The 5,932-nt window shown below is 44.5% G+C and overlaps 1 long non-coding RNA gene across 1 annotated transcript in view; it reads left to right on the forward strand.

Annotated features, from left to right (window-relative positions):
- LOC138144491 (uncharacterized) overlaps positions 1-5,932 on the forward strand; it is a 19,787-nt gene that overhangs the window by 796 nt on the left and 13,059 nt on the right. The gene's annotated exons all lie outside the window — the stretch shown is intronic.

Here is a 5,932-nt window from a genome sequence, read left to right on the forward strand (position 1 = left end):
AGGTCATCCCGACACTGGAGCCGGTGCTCTTACTCGCTGAGCCACCTAGCCGCCCCTCAGCACCGGACACTCTTGATTTGTGGCCCTGATGTTTTTGCCTTGTGAGAAAACTTAGATAGGCGTTATGATGCATTAGAAAGAGAATGACTTTAGAGTCAGAAGACTTAGGTTTGATGACTTACTCTAGTATTTACTATGTGACTTTGAACAGGTGACACAAGGGAATAAACACTTATTAAGCACCAACTATATACCAGGCACTGTGCAATGCCTCTTTACAAACATTTTCTGATTTGTGTCTTACAACAAGCCACGTCTCTCTGAGAGTTGGTTTCTCCATCAGTAAAAATGAGAAACTTGGATCTGTCGATCTCGAGATTCCCTTCAGACTGTGAAAACCGCAACCCTCCCATGACTGTCAGCCTTCTGTCAGCTTTGGAAGCCAGGGGTCCCAGCTGCCAAGATTATTCCATATTTCCAACTTTCACCTCAATCATGATCAAGTCTTTCTCACTTTTACCTCATCACCATCTACAATATTGTACGTGAACAGTAATGGACCATCATACTCCATTTCAATAGGGAAGCCGCCTGTCAGTCACAGAGGATAGAGAATCAGGAAGCAGGAAAAGCTCAGGATTGTGGCTTAAATCCCTCCTTAGATACCACTCAGTCAGCCCCTTCTTATATGCCAGGTACTCTGCTACAAGCAAAGGCTAGTATAGTCCCTGCCCTCAAGGAGCTTAAATTATTATTATTATTATTATTTTGCTTTTTGGAGGGGGGAAGGCAGGGCAGTTGGGTTAAGTGACTTGCCCAAGGTCACATGGCTAGTAAGTGTTAAGTGTCTGAGGCTGGATTTGAACTCAGGTCCTCCTGACTCTAAGGCTGGTACTCTATTTACTGTGTCACCTAGCCTCCCCCAAGGAGCTTAAATTCTAACGAGAGAAGATAACCCATCAAAAGAAGCTGGAAAAGGGTGAGTGAAGAGAAAGTGCCCATACTGTGGCATGGTGGTAAGTTCTTAAGATCCACGATCAGAGCCGGAGAAAAATGAAGGGGCAGGTCTGGGTCCTTCTCCAAAATGGAGACAAATGGCATGGCCCTGGATCACTTAACATCTCAGTGCTTCAGGCATCTCAAGACTGAGGGGTGTTGGTAGAGGGAATTTCCTTAGCAGGAATTCCATATACCAGTGAAATCATAGGTCTGGGGAAAAAAAAGCCAGGTATTATGTTGAGGGGGGGTTGTGCCAAAACAGACACACAAACCAAAATAGTCTCTGACCTAACGGAGCCCCAAGTTTGATGGGAGACACAATTCCTGGTCACAAGGAGCTCCTTGTCTAATGGGCTATGCAGGACCCAGTAAACACAGAGAAATCTGGAATGAGTAGACTGAGCCATTAATCAGTCCCCCCTCCCTTCCCCCCTACATGTCTATAGAGAGTTTGCCCTGCTGTGGGTCCCCTGGTGAGACTGGGCTATTTTGAGGTAGGAACCCCAGCCAGCCCAGTGCAGGAGGAGCTGGCAGATTCCCGGATTAAAATAACCCTGACCTGGGTGTCATTCCTCAGACATGCTTTGCTTCCCACCCTCAATAATCATCATGCGGCCTTTTTCATCCTGCACGGCCCAGGGAGAAGGAGCCCAGGAGGAGCTGGCAGCAGCCAGTGGGGTGGGGGGCGGGAGGAGAGATGGGGCATGCTACCTAATATGGACAGTCCAGGGGCATTGATTTTCCTGCATCCAAGGTTTAACATGGACAGTTCTCCACTTCAGGAACATGATACCCCTAGAGATACTCCATTTGGAGACCTTGCCAAAGTGGCCTCCAAATTGCCTCTTTCAGGAAATCTTCCCTGAGTGACTACCCTTAGCTGAAATCATCTTCACTCTTAGTCCTAACACACAATGTTTGGTCTTCATTTTTGTTTCTTTTGTTTTGTTTCTTTCTTTTTCCTTTCTTTCTTCATTTCCTGAGATGTTAAGTGGCCCAGGGTCATGCAATTCCTTCCCTTCACTTCCCCTTTCCTTCCCTTCCCTTCTCCATTCCTTTCCTTCCCTTCCCCTTCTCTTTCCCCTTCTCTTCTCTTCATCTTCTCACCCTTTCCCTTCCCTTCCTTCCCCCTTCCAATTCATTGTCATTTATGTCTACTGATTATGTGTTGAGTATGTCCCAAGGGCTCCCTGAGGGCAGGGAGCTATATGGAGATAAGGACTATGTTTCACCAGATGAAGTGGCAATTTCTCTATAAGAGGGACTCTTTTTTTAGTCGCCTAAGCCTGACCATACGAGAGATTACCTGAGGGCAAATGCTAAGTCTCCTATTTGAGACCCTTAGGACCCGACAAACGGCCCCAAAGCAGCAGTACTCAGGCTAGCAGTTGGTCAATCAGTCAACAATTATTTATTATTGTACCTATTTCTGTGCAAACCCAGGGCATGCAAAAGAAGGCAAATACAAGTGCATAATGAAGAAGTGTGGTAGCGGGCAGCAGTAATGATGGGTTCTTTGCCAGTTTACCTCTTTGGGGGGAGAAGGCAAGGAGATGTAATGTTGGTATGAATTCCTGGGTACTTGGGCTCATTATGTTTGATTTGGACTTCAGATTTGACTTTGGATTTCATCTGATGGCACTCCATGCCCCATGGCCTGGGAAGCATCTGAAGGGCCCGCAAGCCACATGCTTGCTGACTGAGGTTTCACATGTCACCCAGAGCTGGGTAATAGGGTGAAGAGCACAGGGGAGGTGGGGGGATGAGTGCTGTGGGGCACAGGGGGGGGGGGGAGGTGTAGAAGGTTATTGGCATAGCTCATCAGAGCCAAATTGTCTAATTTTTCTGTTTCACATCATCCCCTCCCCTGCCTCCCTTCCCAGACAACACCTTCCATCTCAGGCCATCCATGATAAAAAAAAAGCCTCTTGTATTCACTCTACCCTGCCTGTTCTGTTCCCTGTGGGGTAGGGGTAAGGCAGAGGCCAGGTTGCCTGCTTATTCCTGGCCTCTGGAAAGGGTGGGGTTGAGGAATGACTTAGGTCTTTAGATGGGATATATCTTTAACTGAAGTACCAGTGTTCTGCTAGGTAACCCAGTGGATAGAGTGCCAGGCCTGGAGTTAGGAAGGCTCATCTTTGTGAGTCCAAACCTAGCTTCAGACCCTTCCTAGTTATGATAAAAAAACCTTATTTGCCTCAGTTTCCTCATCTGTAAAATGATCTAGAGAAGGAAATGGCAAAACTACTCCAGTATCTTTGCCAAGAAAACCCCAAAAGGGGTCATGAAGAATCAGGCATGATTGAAAAAATGACTAGTCAAAACAGGTGATCTGCTGTGATTAAAAGCAGCTTTCTATTTTGGGGCAGAGGAGGCTGTGCACAGACTGTGCATCATGGGGAAAATTACCCTTCAGACTGCAATTGCTGACCTCCCATCTTCCTCTCCCTATTTTCTACCTCTAATCCAGGAATGAAGGGTTCTGAGGATAATAGGTCATAGAAAATTGGAACTGGAAGGGAAGTTTGAATACAGAATGTTAGAACTGATCAATTAAGAAATACATTAAGAACCTACTATGTACCTAGCATTGTGCTAGGCTCTGGGGGATACAAAGAGGGGAGTTTAATAATCTCTGTCCACATTTTATTGAATATGGAACATAGAATGTAAGGGCTGCAAGGGACATTGAGATAATACCATAGAAAAGACATAGGTTCAAATCCCATCTCTGCTACTTACTGCCTTGTGATCTTAGCCTCTGGGCCTCAGTTTCCTTTTCTGTAAAATGAAGGGGTTGGACTTGTTGATCTTTAAGGTCTCTTAGTGTTCTAAATCTATGAACCTCCATGCCTGTCAGAACATAGAGCATAGAATCTCAGAGATGGAGAGGACCTATTACAAACCCCCTAGTTCACAGCTGAAAGGGTTAATTCTCCTTCCACCTGCTGCAACTAGTTGGGGGTGCATATTCAGCATAGTACAGTAATAATGAAATTGTAGCATGTATGTAGCAATTAATGGTGTGCAAAGTGGTTATTTCATTTTATCCTCACAACTCAATGAGGTAGGTACTATTTTTTTTATCTTTATTTTTTTTTGGAGGAGGGAATGTAGGGCAGTTGGGTTAAGTGACTCTCCCAAGGTCACACGGCTAATTTTGTGTTAAGTGTCTGAGGCTGGATTTGAACTCAGGTCCTCCTGACTCCAGGGCTGGTGCTCTATTCACTGTGCCACCTAGCCGCCTTGGGAGGTGCTATTATTAGTCCCATTTTGCAGAAGAGGAAACTGAAGATCATAGGGTAAGTAACTTGCCCAGGGTCACACAGCTGGAAAGAGTTTCTGAAGTCAGAAGACCTAGGTTAGAATCCTGCCTCCAATTCTTACTTACTTGACTGTGAGTGTGACCTTGAGCAAATCACTCATCTGTAAAATGAGGGAACTGAATTAGACATACTCTGAAATTCCTTCTAATTCCAGATCTGTGATCCCTTAGTAGCTTACGTGGGCAGCTAGGTGGTATGGTGGATAGAGCCAGGTTTGGAGTCAGGAAGACTCATCTTCCTGAGTTCAAATCTGGCCTTTGATACTTACTAGCTGTGTGACCCTGGGCAAGTCACTTAACCCTATTTGTCTCAGTTTCCTCATCTATAAAATGAGCTGGAGAAGGAAATGTCAAATCACTTCAATATCTTTGCCAGGAAAACCCCAAATGAGGCCATGAAGAGTCAGACACGACTAAAGAACAATTAAACAACTGTAGTAGCTTATGTGGTATAATAATGTGATCCTTTACTTTGAGGGATTAAGTTTAGGTTGACCTGTAAGAACTGTGATTTATGGAGTTGAAGGAGAACTGAATAAGGATTCATCCAAATGAATTGGGTGTTGCTAAAAAAAAAAGGAAGACTGTTGGTACTTGAAATTTCTGGCCCTGGAAGTTGGTGAGAAGGGCTAGAGGATGTGCCCACTTTTTAAAAAATATGTATTTATTTTTAATTTTTTAGTTTACATCATTCATTTCTACAAGATTTTGAGTTACAAATTTTCTCCCCATTTTCCTCCTACCCACCACCCCAAAACAGTGATCCCACTGAATATCCCCTCCCCCAATCTGCTCTCTCCCATATCTAGCATGTGCCCGCTTTGAAGCCAAAGTTGGGTTTTGGTAAGGCTAAGGAGAAGATGATAGAATGATGATGATGATAATTTAAATGTAGGGCATATATGTATTACTTGTGTAGGTAATATATTTCCACTTGGGTCTATCTAAGTGTGAATTTCAGGGAAACAATATCGTTCTCTAGAATTTGCCCACCCTTCTCCAGAAGAAACTTTTATTCCTGCAGGGAGAGGAGCAGGAGATTGGAGCCAAGAGGCTGGTCATTCTGCTTTCCTAAGACAGGCAGTATCAGACTAGAATGGTATCTATCTACCCCCTAAAAATTGTTAACTGAGGGAAAATAATTTTAAGATTCAAGCCACTCTTTTGATCTCTATTTCTTGATGGAGGAGTGCCCCAGGCTATCTACCCCAAAACTTGACTACTTTCTCTCTAAATGCCAGTTATACAAAGATACTTGGTGAATAGCAAGTAAATCCAGTTATCCAAGCCAACAACAAATAGAAATCAGAAGTAGGGTATACCAGGCAATATACAGAATGAGTGAGCTTTCCCACAGAGAGCAAGTATTTGAGAGAGAGAAAGACAGAGGGAGACAGAAAGAGACAGACAGAGAAACAGAGAGACAGACAGAGAACAATGGAGACAGAGAGAGGGAGAAAGAGAGAGAAAGAGAGAGAGAGAGAGAGAGAGAGAGAGAGAGAGAGAGAGAGAGAGAGAGAGGGAGAGAGAGAGAGATGGAGAGAGAGAGATGGAGAGAGAGAGAGAGAGAGATGGAGAGAGGAGAGAGAGAGAGAGAGAGGGAGAGAG

This window comes from Petaurus breviceps, unplaced genomic scaffold (assembly GCF_028583685.1).
Source record: "Petaurus breviceps papuanus isolate PSGF00001 unplaced genomic scaffold, PetGlider_PUasm1.0 90701, whole genome shotgun sequence".
Taxonomy (NCBI): Eukaryota; Metazoa; Chordata; class Mammalia; order Diprotodontia; family Petauridae; genus Petaurus; species Petaurus breviceps.